Here is a 17,360-nt window from a genome sequence, read left to right as displayed (position 1 = left end):
TTTCCTTTGGCCCTATAGTCATCAATGGGATCCGAAATATCTGTTCTCAGATTCCACAGAAATAAGGCTAGCAAAGAGATCCACGAAATACAGATGTAACTCTGTGAGATGAATTAACGGAACACTAAGAAGTTTCTCAGAAAGCTTCTTTCCAGATTTCATCTGAGGATATTTCCTTTTTCACCATAGCCCTCTATGGGCTTCCAAATATCACATTGCCAATACCACAAGAACTGTCTTAGTGAAAGGCTTCTTGACGGGAAAGCTGTAACTCTGTGAGATGATTTCACAGAACCCAAAGAAGTTTCTCAGAAAGCTTCCTTCTCTTTGTTAACGCAGAATATTTCCTTTGGCCCTATAGTCATCAATGGGATCCGAAATATATGTTCTCAGATTCCACAGAAATAAGGCTAGCAAAGAGATCCACGAAATACAGATGTAACTCTGTGAGATGAATTAACAGAACACTAAGCAGTTTCTCAGAAAGCTTCTTTCCAAGTTTCATCTGAGGATATTTCCTTTTTCACCATAGCCCTCTGTGGGCTTCCAAATATCACTTTGCCAATTCCACAAGCACTGTCTTAGCCGAAGGCTTCTTGAGGGGAAAGCTGTAACTCTGTGAGATGATTTCACAGAACACAAAGAAGTTTCTCAGAAAGCTTCTTTCTCTTTGTTATCGGAGGATATTTCCTTTGGCCCTATAGTCATCAATGGGATCCGTAATATCTGTTCTCAGATTCCACAGAAATAAGGCTAGCAAAGAGATCCACGAAATACAGATATAACTCTGTGAGATGAATTAACAGAACACTAAGCAGTTTCTCAGAAAGCTTCTTTCCAGATTTCATCTGGGGATATTTCCTTTTTCACCATAGCCCTCTGTGGGCTTCCAAATATCACTTTGCCAATTCCACAAGAACTGTCTTAGCGAAAGGCTTCTTGAGGGGAAAGCTGTAACTCTGTGAGATGATTTCACAGAACCCAAAGAAGTTTCTCAGAAAGCTTCTTTCTCTTTGTTATTGCAGGATATTTCCTTTGGCCCAATAGTCATCAATGGGATCCGAAATATCTGTTCTCAGATTCCACAGAAATAAGGCTAGCAAAGAGAACCACGAAATACAGATGTAACTCTGTGAGATGAATTAACAGAACACTAAGCAGTTTCTCAGAAAGCTTCTTTCCAGATTTCATCTGGGGATATTTCCTTTTTCACCATAGCCCTCTATGGGCTTCCAAATATCACTTTGCCAATTCCCCAAGAACTGTCTTAGCGAAAGGCTTCTTGAGGGGAAAGCTGTAACTCTGTGAGATGATTTCACAGAACCCAAAGAAGTTTCTCAGAAAGCTTCTTTCTCTTTGTTATCGGAGGATATTTCCTTTGGCCCTATAGTCATCAATGGGATCCGTAATATCTGTTCTCAGATTCCACAGAAATAAGGCTAGCAAAGAGATCCACGAAATACAGATGTAACTCTGTGAGATGAATTAACAGAACACTAAGCAGTTTCTCAGAAAGCTTCTTTCCAGATTTCATCTGGGGATATTTCCTTTTTCACCATAGCCCTCTGTGGGCTTCCAAATATCACTTTGCCAATTCCACAAGAACTGTCTTAGCGAAAGGCTTCTTGAGGGGAAAGCTGTAACTCTGTGAGATGATTTCACAGAACCCAAAGAAGTTTCTCAGAAAGCTTCTTTCTCTTTGTTATCGCAGGATATTTCCTTTGGCCCTATAGTCATCAATGGGATCCGAAATATCTGTTCTCAGATTCCACAGAAATAAGGCTAGCAAAGAGATCCACGAAATACAGATGTAACTCTGTGAGATGAATTAACAGAACACTAAGCAGTTTCTCAGAAAGCTTCTTTCCAGATTTCATCTGGGGATATTTCCTTTTTCACCATAGCCCTCTATGGGCTTCCAAATATCACTTTGCCAATTCCCCAAGAACTGTCTTAGCGAAAGGCTTCTTGAGGGGAAAGCTGTAACTCTGTGAGATGATTTCACAGAACCCAAAGAAGTTTCTCAGAAAGCTTCTTTCTCTTTGTTATCGCAGGATATTTCCTTTGGCCCTATAGTCATCAATGGGATCCGAAATATCTGTTCTCAGATTCCACAGAAATAAGGCTAGCAAAGAGATGCACCAAATACACATGTAACTCTGTGAGATGAATTAACAGAACACTAAGCAGTTTCTCAGAAAGCTTCTTTCCAGATTTCATCTGAGGATATTTCCTTTTTCACCATAGCCCTCTATGGGCTTCCAAATATCACTTTGCCAATTCCACAAGAACTGTCTTAGCGAAAGGCTTCTTGAGGGGAAAGCTGTAACTCTGTGAGATGATTTCAGAGAACCCAAAGAAGTTTCTCAGAAAGCTTCTTTCTCTTTGTTATCAGAGGATATTTCCTTTGGCCCTATAGTCATCAATGGGATCCGAAACATCTGTTCTCAGATTCCACAGAAATAAGGCTAGCAAAGAGATCCACGAAATACAGATGTAACTCTGTGAGATGAATTAACAGAACACTAAGCAGTTTCTCAGAAAGCTTCTTTCCAGATTTCATCTGAGGATATTTCCTTTTTCACCATAGCCCTCTATGGGCTTCCAAATATCACATTGCCAATTCCACAAGAACTGTCTTAGCGAAAGGCTTCTTGACGGGATAGCTGTAACTCTGTGAGATGATTTCACAGAACCCAAAGAAGTTTCTCAGAAAGCTTCTTTCTCTTTGTTATCGCAGGATATTTCCTTTGGCCCTATAGTCATCAATGGGATCCGAAACATCTGTTCTCAGATTCCACAGAAATAAGGCTAGCAAAGAGATGCACCAAATACACATGTAACTCTGTGAGATGAATTAAGAGAACACTAAGCAGTTTCTCAGAAAGCTTCTTTCCAGATTTCATCGGGGATATTTCCTTTTTCACCATTGCCCTCTATGGGCTTCCAAATATCACTTTGCCAATTCCACAAGAACTGTCTTAGCGAAAGGCTTCTTGAGGGGAAAGCTGTAACTCTGTGAGATGATTTCACAGAACACAAAGAAGTTTCTCAGAAAGCTTCTTTCTCTTTGTTATCGGAGGATATTTCCTTTGGCCCTATAGTCATAAATGGGATCCGAAATATCTGTTCTCAGATTCCACAGAAATAAGGCTAGCAAAGAGATCCACGAAATACAGATGTAACTCTGTGAGATGAATTAACAGAACACTAAGCAGTTTCTCAGAAAGCTTCTTTCCAGGTTTCATCTGAGGATATTTCCTTTTTCACCGTAGCCCTCTGTGGGCTTCCAAATATCACTTTGCCAATTCCACAAGAACTGTCTTAGCGAAAGGCTTCTTGAGGGGAAAGCTGTAACTCTGTGAGATGATTTCACAGAACACAAAGAAGTTTCTCAGAAAGCTTCTTTCTCTTTGTTATCGGAGGATATTTCCTTTGGCCCTATAGTCTTCAAAGGGATCCGAAATATCTGTTCTCAGATTCCACAGAAATAAGGCTAGCAAAGAGATGCACCAAATACACATGTAACTCTGTGAGATGAATTAACAGAACACTAAGCAGTTTCTCAGAAAGCTTCTTTCCAGATTTCATCTGAGGATATTTCCTTTTTCATCATAGCCCTCTATGGGCTTCCAAATATCACTTTGCCAATTCCACAAGAACAGTCTTAGCGAAAGGCTTCTTGAGGGGAAAGCTGTAACTCTGTGAGATGATTTCCCAGAACACAAAGAAGTTTCTCAGAAAGCTTCTTTCTCTTTGTTATCGGAGGATATTTCCTTTGGCCCTATAGTCATCAATGGGATCCGAAATATCTGTTCTCAGATTCCACAGAAATAAGGCTAGCAAAGAGATGCACCAAACAGACATGTAACTCTGTGAGATGAATTAACAGAACACTAAGCAGTTTCTCAGAAAGCTTCTTTCCAGATTTCATCTGGGGATATTTCCTTTTTTACCATAGCCCTCTGTGGGCTTCCAAATATCACTTTGCCAATTCCACAAGAACTGTCTTAGCGAAAGGCTTCTTGAGGGGAAATATGTAACTCTGTGAGATGATTTCATAGAACCCAAAGAAGTTTCTCAGAAAGCTTCTTTCTCTTTGTTATCGCAGGATATTTCCTTTGGCCCTATAGTCATCAATGGGATCCGAAATATCTGTTCTCAGATTCCACAGAAATAAGGCTAGAAAAGAGATGCACCAAATACAGATGTAACTCTGTGAGATGAATTAACTGAACACTAAGAAGTTTCTCAGAAAGCTTCTTTCCAGATTTCATCTGAGGATATTTCCTTTTTCACCATAGCCCTCTATGGGCTTCCAAATATCACATTGCCAATACCACAAGAACTGTCTTAGTGAAAGGCTTCTTGACGGGAAAGCTGTAACTCTGTGAGATGATTTCACAGAACCCAAAGAAGTTTCTCAGAAAGCTTCTTTCTCTTTTTTAACGCAGAATATTTCCTTTGGCCCTATAGTCATCAATGGGATACGAAATATATGTTCTCAGATTCCACAGAAATAAGGCTAGCAAAGAGATCCACGAAATACAGATGTAACTCTGTGAGATGAATTAACAGAACACTAAGCAGTTTCTCAGAAAGCTTCTTTCCAGATTTCATCTGGGGATATTTCCTTTTTCACCATAGCCCTCTGTGGGCTTCCAAATATCACTTTGCCAATTCCACAAGAACTGTCTTAGCGAAAGGCTTCTTGAGGGGAAAGCTGTAACTCTGTGAGATGATTTCACAGAACCCAAAGAAGTTTCTCAGAAAGCTTCTTTCTCTTTGTTAACGCAGGATATTTCCTTTGGCCCTATAGTCATCAATGGGATCCGAAATATCTGTTCTCAGATTCCACAGAAATAAGGCTAGCAAAGAGATGCACCAAATACACATGTAACTCTGTGAGATGAATTAACAGAACACTAATCAGTTTCTCAGAAAGCTTCTTTCCAGATTTCATCTGAGGATATTTCCTTTTTCACCATAGCCCTCTCTGGGCTTCCAAATATCACTTTTCCAATTCCACAAGAACTGTCTTAGCGAAAGGCTTCTTGAGGGGAAAGCTGTAACTCTGTGAGATGATTTCACAGAACACAAAGAAGTTTCTCAGAAAGCTTCTTTCTCTTTGTTATCGGAGGATATTTCCTTTGGCCCTATAGTCATCAATGGGATCCGAAATATCTGTTCTCAGATTCCACAGAAATAAGGCTAGCAAAGAGATCCACGAAATACAGATGTAACTCTTTGAGATGAATTAACAGAACACTAAGCAGTTTCTCAGAAAGCTTCTTTCCAGGTTTCATCTGAGGATATTTCCTTTTTCACCGTAGCCCTCTGTGGGCTTCCAAATATCACTTTGCCAATTCCACAAGAACTGTCTTAGCGAAAGGCTTCTTGAGGGGAAAGCTGTAACTCTGTGAGATGATTTCACAGAACACAAAGAAGTTTCTCAGAAAGCTTCTTTCTCTTTGTTATCGGAGGATATTTCCTTTGGCCCTATAGTTCTCAAAGGGATCAGAAATATCTGTTCTCAGATTCCACAGAAATAAGGCTAGCAAAGAGATCCACGAAATACACATGTAACTCTGTGAGATGAATTAACAGAACACTAAGCAGTTTCTCAGAAAGTTTCTTTCCAGATTTCCTGTGAGGATATTTCCTTTTTCACCATAGCCCTCTATGGCTTCCAAATATCACATTGCCAATTCCACAAGAACTGTCTTAGCGAAAGGCTTCTTGACGGGAAAGCTGTAACTCTGTGAGATGATTTCACAGAACCCAAAGAGGTTTCTCAGAAAGCTTCTTTCTCTTTGTTATCGCAGGATATTTCCTTTGTCCCTATAGTCATCAATGGGATCCGAAACATCTGTTCTCAGATTCCACAGAAATAAGGCTAGCAAAGAGAAGCACCAAATACACATGTAACTCTGTGAGATGAATTAACAGAACACTAAGCAGTTTCTCAGAAAGCTTCTTTCCAGATTTCATCTGAGGATATTTCCTTTTTCACCATAGCCCTCTATGGGCTTCCAAATATCACTTTGCCAATTCCACAAGAACTGTCTTAGCGAAAGGCTTCTTGAGGGGAAAGCTGTAACTCTGTGAGATGATTTCACAGAAGCCAAAGAAGTTTCTCAGAAAGCTTCTTTCTCTTTGTTATCAGAGGATATTTCCTTTGGCCCTATAGTCATCAATGGGATCCGAAACATCTGTTCTCAGATTCCACAGAAATAAGGCTAGCAAAGAGATCCACGAAATACAGATGTAACTCTGTGAGATGAATTAACAGAACACTAAGCAGTTTCTCAGAAAGCTTCTTTCCAGATTTCATCTGAGGATATTTCCTTTTTCACCATAGCCCTCTATGGGCTTCCAAATATCACATTGCCAATTCCACAAAAACTGTCTTAGCGAAAGGCTTCTTGACGGGATAGCTGTAACTCTGTGAGATGATTTCACAGAACCCAAAGAAGTTTCTCAGAAAGCTTCTTTCTCTTTGTTATCGCAGGATATTTCCTTTGGCCCTATAGTCATCAATGGGATCCGAAACATCTGTTCTCAGATTCCACAGAAATAAGGCTAGCAAAGAGATGCACCAAATACCCATGTAACTCTGTGAGATGAATTAAGAGAACACTAAGCAGTTTCTCAGAAAGCTTCTTTCCAGATTTCATCTGAGGATATTTCCTTTTTCACCATTGCCCTCTATGGGCTTCCAAATATCACTTTGCCAATTCCACAAGAACTGTCTTAGCGAAAGGCTTCTTGAGGGGAAAGCTGTAACTCTGTGAGATGATTTGACAGAACACAAAGAAGTTTCTCAGAAAGCCTCTTTCTCTTTGTTATCGGAGGATATTTCCTTTGGCCCTATAGTCATCAATGGGATCCGAAATATCTGTTCTCAGATTCCACAGAAATAAGGCTAGCAAAGAGATCCACGAAATACAGATGTAACTCTGTGAGATGAATTAACAGAACACTAAGCAGTTTCTCAGAAAGCTTCTTTCCAGGTTTCATCTGAGGATATTTCCTTTTTCACCGTAGCCCTCTGTGGGCTTCCAAATATCACTTTGCCAATTCCACAAGAACTGTCTTAGCGAAAGGCTTCTTGAGGGGAAAGCTGTAACTCTGTGAGATGATTTCACAGAACACAAAGAAGTTTCTCAGAAAGCTTCTTTCTCTTTGTTATCGGAGGATATTTCCTTTGGCCCTATAGTCATCAATGGGATCCGAAATATCTGTTCTCAGATTCCACAGAAATAAGGCTAGCAAAGAGATCCACGAAATACAGATGTAACTCTGTGAGATGAATTAACAGAACACTAAGCAGTTTCTCAGAAAGCTTCTTTCCAGATTTCATCTGGGGATATTTCCTTTTTCACCATAGCCCTCTATGGGCTTCCAAATATCACTTTGCCAATTCCCCAAGAACTGTCTTAGCGAAAGGCTTCTTTAGGGGAAAGCTGTAACTCTGTGAGATGATTTCACAGAACCCAAAGAAGTTTCTCAGAAAGCTTCTTTCTCTTTGTTATCGCAGGATATTTCCTTTGGCCCTATAGTCATCAATGGGATCCGAAATATCTGTTCTCAGATTCCACAGAAATAAGGCTAGCAAAGAGATGCACCAAATACACATGTAACTCTGTGAGATGAATTAACAGAACACTAAGCAGTTTCTCAGAAAGCTTCTTTCCAGATTTCATCTGAGGATATTTCCTTTTTCACCATAGCCCTCTATGGGCTTCCAAATATCACTTTGCCAATTCCACAAGAACTGTCTTAGCGAAAGGCTTCTTGAGGGGAAAGCTGTAACTCTGTGAGATGATTTCACAGAACCCAAAGAAGTTTCTCAGAAAGCTTCTTTCTCTTTGTTATCAGAGGATATTTCCTTTGGCCCTATAGTCATCAATGGGATCCGAAACATCTGTTCTCAGATTCCACAGAAATAAGGCTAGCAAAGAGATCCACGAAATACAGATGTAACTCTGTGAGATGAATTAACAGAACACTAAGCAGTTTCTCAGAAAGCTTCTTTCCAGATTTCATCTGAGGATATTTCCTTTTTCACCATAGCCCTCTATGGGCTTCCAAATATCACATTGCCAATTCCACAAAAACTGTCTTAGCGAAAGGCTTCTTGACGGGATAGCTGTAACTCTGTGAGATGATTTCACAGAACCCAAAGAAGTTTCTCAGAAAGCTTCTTTCTCTTTGTTATCGCAGGATATTTCCTTTGGCCCTATAGTCATCAATGGGATCCGAAACATCTGTTCTCAGATTCCACAGAAATAAGGCTAGCAAAGAGAAGCACCAAATACACATGTAACTCTGTGAGATGAATTAACAGAACACTAAGCAGTTTCTCAGAAAGCTTCTTTCCAGATTTCATCTGAGGATATTTCCTTTTTCACCATAGCCCTCTGGGGGCTTCCAAATATCACTTTGCCAATTCCACAAGAAATGTCTTAGCGAAAGGCTTCTCGAGGGGAAAGCTGTAACTCTGTGAGATGATTTCACAGAACACAAAGAAGTTTCTCAGAAAGCTTCTTTCTCTTTGTTATCGGAGGATATTTCCTTTGGCCCTATAGTCATCAAAGGGATCCGAAATATCTGTTCTCAGATTCCACAGAAATAAGGCTAGCAAAGAGATCCACGAAATACAGATGTAACTCTGTGAGATGAATTAACTGAACACTAAGAAGTTTCTCAGAAAGCTTCTTTCCAGATTTCATCTGAGGATATTTCCTTTTTCACCATAGCCTCTATGGGCTTCCAAATATCACATTGCCAATACCACAAGAACTGTCTTAGTGAAAGGCTTCTTGACGGGAAAGCTGTACCTCTGTGAGATGATTTCACAGAACCCAAAGAAGTTTCTCAGAAAGCTTCTTTCTCTTTGTTAACGCAGAATATTTCCTTTGGCCCTATAGTCATCAATGGGATCCGAAATATATGTTCTCAGATTCCACAGAAATAAGGCTAGCAAAGAGATCCACGAAATACAGATGAAACTCTGTGAGATGAATTAACAGAACACTAAGCAGTTTCTCAGAAAGCTTCTTTCCAGGTTTCATCTGAGGATATTTCCTTTTTCACCATAGCCCTCTGTGGGCTTCAAAATATCACTTTTCCAATTCCACAAGCACTGTCTTAGCGAAAGGCTTCTTGAGGGGAAAGCTTTAACTCTGTGAGATGATTTCACAGAACACAAAGAAGTTTCTCAGAAAGCTTCTTTCTCTTTCTTATCGCAGGATATTTCCTTTGGCCCTATAGTCATCAATGGGATCCGTAATATCTGTTCTCAGATTCCACAGAAATAAGGCTAGCAAAGAGATCCACGAAATACAGATGTAACTCTGTGAGATGAATTAACAGAACACTAAGCAGTTTCTCAGAAAGCTTCTTTCCAGATTTCATCTGGGGATATTTCCTTTTTCACCATATCCCTCTGTGGGCTTCCAAATATCACTTTGCCAATTCCACAAGAACTGTCTTAGCGAAAGGCTTCTTGAGGGGAAAGCTGTAACTCTGTGAGATGATTTCACAGAACACAAAGAAGTTTCTCAGAAAGCTTCTTTCTCTTTGTTATCGGAGGATATTTCCTTTGGCCCTATAGTCATCAATGGGATCCGAAATATCTGTTCTCAGATTCCACAGAAATAAGGCTAGCAAAGAGATCCACGAAATACAGATGTAACTCTATGAGATGAATTAACAGAACACTAAGCAGTTTCTCAGAAAGCTTCTTTCCAGGTTTCATCTGAGGATATTTCCTTTTTCACCGTAGCCCTCTGTGGGCTTCCAAATATCACTTTGCCAATTCCACAAGAACTGTCTTAGCGAAAGGCTTCTTGAGGGGAAAGCTGTAACTCTGTGAGATGATTTCACAGAACCCAAAGAAGTTTCTCAGAAAGCTTCTTTCTCTTTGTTATCGGAGGATATTTCCTTTGGCCCTATAGTCTTCAATGGGATCCGAAATATCTGTTCTCAGATTCCACAGAAATAAGGCTAGCAAAGAGATGCACCAAATAGACATGTAATTCTGTGAGATGAATTAACAGAACACTAAGCAGTTTCTCAAAAGGCTTCTTTCCAGATTTCATCTGAGGATATTTCCTTTTTCACCATAGCCCTCTATGGGGTTCCAAATATCACATTGCCAATTCCACAAAAACTGTCTTAGCGAAAGGCTTCTTGACGGGAAAGCTGTAACTCTGTGAGATGATTTCACAGAACCCAAAGAAGTTTCTCAGAAAGCTTCTTTCTCTTTGTTATCGCAGGATATTTCCTTTGTCCCTCTAGTCATCAATGGGATCCGAAATATCTGTTCTCAGATTCCACAGAAATAAGGCTAGCAAAGCGATGCACCAAATACACATGTAACTCTGTGAGATGAATTAACAGAACACTAAGCAGTTTCTCAGAAAGCTTCTTTCCAGATTTCATCTGAGGATATTTCCTTTTTCACCATTGCCCTCTATGGGCTTCCAAATATCACTTTGCCAATTCCACAAGAACTGTCTTAGCGAAAGGCTTCTTGAGGGGAAAGCTGTAACTCTGTGAGATGATTTCACAGAACACAAAGAAGTTTCTCAGAAAGCTTCTTTCTCTTTGTTATCGGAGGATATTTCCTTTGGCCCTATAGTCATCAATGGGATCCGAAATATCTGTTCTCAGATTCCACAGAAATAAGGCTAGCAAAGAGATCCACGAAATACAGATGTAACTCTGTGAGATGAATTAACAGAACACTAAGCAGTTTCTCAGAAAGCTTCTTTCCAGATTTCATCTGGGGATATTTCCTTTTTTACCATAGCCCTCTGTGGGCTTCCAAATATCACTTTGCCAATTCCACAAAAACTGTCTTAGCGAAAGGCTTCTTGAGGGGAAATCTGTAACTCTGTGAGATGATTTCATAGAACCCAACGAAGTTTCTCAGAAAGCTTCTTTCTCTTTGTTATCGGAGGATATTTCCTTTGGCCCTATAGTCATCAATGGGATCCTTAATATCTGTTCTCAGATTCCACAGAAATAAGGCTAGCAAAGAGATCCACGAAATACAGATGTAACTCTGTGAGATGAATTAACAGAACACTAAGCAGTTTCTCAGAAAGCTTCTTTCCAGATTTCATCTGGGGATATTTCCTTTTTCACCATAGCCCTCTGTGGGCTTCCAAATATCACTTTGCCAATTCCACAAGAACTGTCTTAGCGAAAGGCTTCTTGAGGGGAAAGCTGTAACTCTGTGAGATGATTTCACAGAACACAAAGAAGATTCTCAGAAAGCTTCTTTCTCTTTGTTATCGCAGGATATTTCCTTTGGCCCTATAGTCATCATTGGGATCTGAAATATCTGTTCTCAGATTCCACAGAAATAAGGCAAGCAAAGAGATGCACCAAATACACATGTAACTCTGTGAGATGAATTAACAGAACACTTATCAGTTTCTCAGAAAGCTTCTTTCCAGATTTCATCTGAGGATATTTCCTTTTTCACCATAGCCCTCTATGGGCTTCCAAATATCACTTTGCCAATTCCACAAGAACTGTCTTAGCGAAAGGCTTCTTGAGGGGAAAGCTGTAACTCTGTGAGATGATTTCACAGAACACAAAGACGTTTCTCAGAAAGCTTCTTTCTCTTTGTTATCGGAGGATATTTCCTTTGGCCCTATAGTCTTCAAAGATATCCGAAATATCGGTTCTCAGATTCCACAGAAATAAGGCTAGCAAAGAGATGCACCAAATACACATGTAACTCTGTGAGATGAATTAACAGAACACTAAGCAGTTTCTCAGAAAACTTCTTTCCAGATTTCATCTGTGGATATTTCCTTTTTCACCATAGCCCTCTATGGGGTTCCAAATATCACTTTGCCAATTCCACAAGAACTGTCTTAGCGAAAGGCTTCTTGAGGGGAAAGCTGTAACTCTGTGAGATGATTTCACAGAACACAAAGAAGTTTCTCAGAAAGCTTCTTTCTCTTTGTTATCGGAGGATATTTCCTTTGGCCCTATAGTCATCAATGGGATCCGAAATATCTGTTCTCAGATTCCACAGAAATAAGGCTAGCAAAGAGATCCACGAAATACAGATGTAACTCTGTGAGATGAATTAACAGAACACTAAGCAGTTTCTCAGAAAGCTTCTTTCCAGATTTCATCTGAGGATATTTCCTTTTTCACCGTAGCCCTCTGTGGGCTTCCAAATATCACTTTGCCAATTCCACAAGAACTGTCTTAGCGAAAGGCTTCTTGAGGGGAAAGCTGTAACTCTGTGAGATGTTTTCACAGAACACAAAGAAGTTTCTCAGAAAGCTTCTTTCTCTTTGTTATCGCAGGATATTTCCTTTGGCCCTATAGTCATCAATGGGATCCGAAATATCTGTTCTCAGATTCCACAGAAATAAGGCTAGCAAAGAGATGCACCAAATACACATGTAACTCTGTGAGATGAATTAACAGAACACTAAGCAGTTTCTCAGAAACATTCTTTCCAGATTTCATGTGAGGATATTTCCTTTTTCACCATAGCCCTCTATGGGCTTCCAAATATCACTTTGCCAATTCCACAAGAACTGTCTTAGCGAAAGGCTTCTTGAGGGGGAAACTGTAACTCTGTGAGATGATTTCACAGAACACAAAGAAGTTTCTCAGAAATCTTCTTTCTCTTTGTTATCGGAGGATATTTCCTTTGGCCCTATAGTCCTCAATGGGAACAGAAATATCTGTTCTCAGATTCCACAGAAATAAGGCTAGCAAAGAGATCCACGAAATACAGATGTAACTCTGTGAGATGAATTAACAGAACACTAAGCAGTTTCTCAGAAAGCTTCTTTCCAGATTTTATCTGAGGATATTTCCTTTTTCACCATAGCCCTCTATGGGCTTCCAAATATCACATTGCCAATTCCACAAGAACTGTCTTAGCGAAAGGCTTCTTGACGGGATAGCTGTAACTCTGTGAGATGATTTCACAGAACCCAAAGAAGTTTCTCAGAAAGCTTCTTTCTCTTTGTTATCGCAGGATATTTCCTTTGGCCCTATAGTCATCAATGGGATCCGAAACATCTGTTCTCAGATTCCACAGAAATAAGGCTAGCAAAGAGATGCACCAAATACACATGTAACTCTGTGAGATGAATTGAGAGAACACTAAGCAGTTTCTCAGAAAGCTTCTTTCCAGATTTCATCTGAGGATATTTCCTTTTTCACCAGAGCCCTCTATGGGCTTCCAAATATCACTTTGCCAATTCCACAAGAACTGTCTTAGCGAAAGGCTTCTTGAGGGGAAAGCTGTAACTCTGTGAGATGATTTCACAGAACACAAAGAAGTTTCTCAGAAAGCTTCTTTCTCTTTGTTATCGGAGGATATTTCCTTTGGCCCTATAGTCATCAATGGGATCCGAAATATCTGTTCTCAGATTCCACAGAAATAAGGCTAGCAAAGAGATCCACGAAATACAGATGTAACTCTGTGAGATGAATTAACGGAACACTAAGAAGTTTCTCAGAAAGCTTCTTTCCAGATTTCATCTGAGGATATTTCCTTTTTCACCATAGCCCTCTATGGGCTTCCAAATATCACATTGCCAATACCACAAGAACTGTCTTAGTGAAAGGCTTCTTGACGGGAAAGCTGTAACTCTGTGAGATGATTTCACAGAACCCAAAGAAGTTTCTCAGAAAGCTTCCTTCTCTTTGTTAACGCAGAATATTTCCTTTGGCCCTATAGTCATCAATGGGATCCGAAATATATGTTCTCAGATTCCACAGAAATAAGGCTAGCAAAGAGATCCACGAAATACAGATGTAACTCTGTGAGATGAATTAACAGAACACTAAGCAGTTTCTCAGAAAGCTTCTTTCCAAGTTTCATCTGAGGATATTTCCTTTTTCACCATAGCCCTCTGTGGGCTTCCAAATATCACTTTGCCAATTCCACAAGCACTGTCTTAGCCGAAGGCTTCTTGAGGGGAAAGCTGTAACTCTGTGAGATGATTTCACAGAACACAAAGAAGTTTCTCAGAAAGCTTCTTTCTCTTTGTTATCGGAGGATATTTCCTTTGGCCCTATAGTCATCAATGGGATCCGTAATATCTGTTCTCAGATTCCACAGAAATAAGGCTAGCAAAGAGATCCACGAAATACAGATATAACTCTGTGAGATGAATTAACAGAACACTAAGCAGTTTCTCAGAAAGCTTCTTTCCAGATTTCATCTGGGGATATTTCCTTTTTCACCATAGCCCTCTGTGGGCTTCCAAATATCACTTTGCCAATTCCACAAGAACTGTCTTAGCGAAAGGCTTCTTGAGGGGAAAGCTGTAACTCTGTGAGATGATTTCACAGAACCCAAAGAAGTTTCTCAGAAAGCTTCTTTCTCTTTGTTATTGCAGGATATTTCCTTTGGCCCAATAGTCATCAATGGGATCCGAAATATCTGTTCTCAGATTCCACAGAAATAAGGCTAGCAAAGAGAACCACGAAATACAGATGTAACTCTGTGAGATGAATTAACAGAACACTAAGCAGTTTCTCAGAAAGCTTCTTTCCAGATTTCATCTGGGGATATTTCCTTTTTCACCATAGCCCTCTATGGGCTTCCAAATATCACTTTGCCAATTCCCCAAGAACTGTCTTAGCGAAAGGCTTCTTGAGGGGAAAGCTGTAACTCTGTGAGATGATTTCACAGAACCCAAAGAAGTTTCTCAGAAAGCTTCTTTCTCTTTGTTATCGGAGGATATTTCCTTTGGCCCTATAGTCATCAATGGGATCCGTAATATCTGTTCTCAGATTCCACAGAAATAAGGCTAGCAAAGAGATCCACGAAATACAGATGTAACTCTGTGAGATGAATTAACAGAACACTAAGCAGTTTCTCAGAAAGCTTCTTTCCAGATTTCATCTGGGGATATTTCCTTTTTCACCATAGCCCTCTGTGGGCTTCCAAATATCACTTTGCCAATTCCACAAGAACTGTCTTAGCGAAAGGCTTCTTGAGGGGAAAGCTGTAACTCTGTGAGATGATTTCACAGAACCCAAAGAAGTTTCTCAGAAAGCTTCTTTCTCTTTGTTATCGCAGGATATTTCCTTTGGCCCTATAGTCATCAATGGGATCCGAAATATCTGTTCTCAGATTCCACAGAAATAAGGCTAGCAAAGAGATCCACGAAATACAGATGTAACTCTGTGAGATGAATTAACAGAACACTAAGCAGTTTCTCAGAAAGCTTCTTTCCAGATTTCATCTGGGGATATTTCCTTTTTCACCATAGCCCTCTATGGGCTTCCAAATATCACTTTGCCAATTCCCCAAGAACTGTCTTAGCGAAAGGCTTCTTGAGGGGAAAGCTGTAACTCTGTGAGATGATTTCACAGAACCCAAAGAAGTTTCTCAGAAAGCTTCTTTCTCTTTGTTATCGCAGGATATTTCCTTTGGCCCTATAGTCATCAATGGGATCCGAAATATCTGTTCTCAGATTCCACAGAAATAAGGCTAGCAAAGAGATGCACCAAATACACATGTAACTCTGTGAGATGAATTAACAGAACACTAAGCAGTTTCTCAGAAAGCTTCTTTCCAGATTTCATCTGAGGATATTTCCTTTTTCACCATAGCCCTCTATGGGCTTCCAAATATCACTTTGCCAATTCCACAAGAACTGTCTTAGCGAAAGGCTTCTTGAGGGGAAAGCTGTAACTCTGTGAGATGATTTCAGAGAACCCAAAGAAGTTTCTCAGAAAGCTTCTTTCTCTTTGTTATCAGAGGATATTTCCTTTGGCCCTATAGTCATCAATGGGATCCGAAACATCTGTTCTCAGATTCCACAGAAATAAGGCTAGCAAAGAGATCCACGAAATACAGATGTAACTCTGTGAGATGAATTAACAGAACACTAAGCAGTTTCTCAGAAAGCTTCTTTCCAGATTTCATCTGAGGATATTTCCTTTTTCACCATAGCCCTCTATGGGCTTCCAAATATCACATTGCCAATTCCACAAGAACTGTCTTAGCGAAAGGCTTCTTGACGGGATAGCTGTAACTCTGTGAGATGATTTCACAGAACCCAAAGAAGTTTCTCAGAAAGCTTCTTTCTCTTTGTTATCGCAGGATATTTCCTTTGGCCCTATAGTCATCAATGGGATCCGAAACATCTGTTCTCAGATTCCACAGAAATAAGGCTAGCAAAGAGATGCACCAAATACACATGTAACTCTGTGAGATGAATTAAGAGAACACTAAGCAGTTTCTCAGAAAGCTTCTTTCCAGATTTCATCGGGGATATTTCCTTTTTCACCATTGCCCTCTATGGGCTTCCAAATATCACTTTGCCAATTCCACAAGAACTGTCTTAGCGAAAGGCTTCTTGAGGGGAAAGCTGTAACTCTGTGAGATGATTTCACAGAACACAAAGAAGTTTCTCAGAAAGCTTCTTTCTCTTTGTTATCGGAGGATATTTCCTTTGGCCCTATAGTCATAAATGGGATCCGAAATATCTGTTCTCAGATTCCACAGAAATAAGGCTAGCAAAGAGATCCACGAAATACAGATGTAACTCTGTGAGATGAATTAACAGAACACTAAGCAGTTTCTCAGAAAGCTTCTTTCCAGGTTTCATCTGAGGATATTTCCTTTTTCACCGTAGCCCTCTGTGGGCTTCCAAATATCACTTTGCCAATTCCACAAGAACTGTCTTAGCGAAAGGCTTCTTGAGGGGAAAGCTGTAACTCTGTGAGATGATTTCACAGAACACAAAGAAGTTTCTCAGAAAGCTTCTTTCTCTTTGTTATCGGAGGATATTTCCTTTGGCCCTATAGTCTTCAAAGGGATCCGAAATATCTGTTCTCAGATTCCACAGAAATAAGGCTAGCAAAGAGATGCACCAAATACACATGTAACTCTGTGAGATGAATTAACAGAACACTAAGCAGTTTCTCAGAAAGCTTCTTTCCAGATTTCATCTGAGGATATTTCCTTTTTCATCATAGCCCTCTATGGGCTTCCAAATATCACTTTGCCAATTCCACAAGAACAGTCTTAGCGAAAGGCTTCTTGAGGGGAAAGCTGTAACTCTGTGAGATGATTTCCCAGAACACAAAGAAGTTTCTCAGAAAGCTTCTTTCTCTTTGTTATCGGAGGATATTTCCTTTGGCCCTATAGTCATCAATGGGATCCGAAATATCTGTTCTCAGATTCCACAGAAATAAGGCTAGCAAAGAGATGCACCAAACAGACATGTAACTCTGTGAGATGAATTAACAGAACACTAAGCAGTTTCTCAGAAAGCTTCTTTCCAGATTTCATCTGGGGATATTTCCTTTTTTACCATAGCCCTCTGTGGGCTTCCAAATATCAC

This window comes from Macaca nemestrina, chromosome 9, assembly GCF_043159975.1.
Source record: "Macaca nemestrina isolate mMacNem1 chromosome 9, mMacNem.hap1, whole genome shotgun sequence".
In the NCBI taxonomy this organism is placed as follows: Eukaryota; Metazoa; Chordata; class Mammalia; order Primates; family Cercopithecidae; genus Macaca; species Macaca nemestrina.
Note: the sequence above shows the minus strand (reverse complement) of the source record.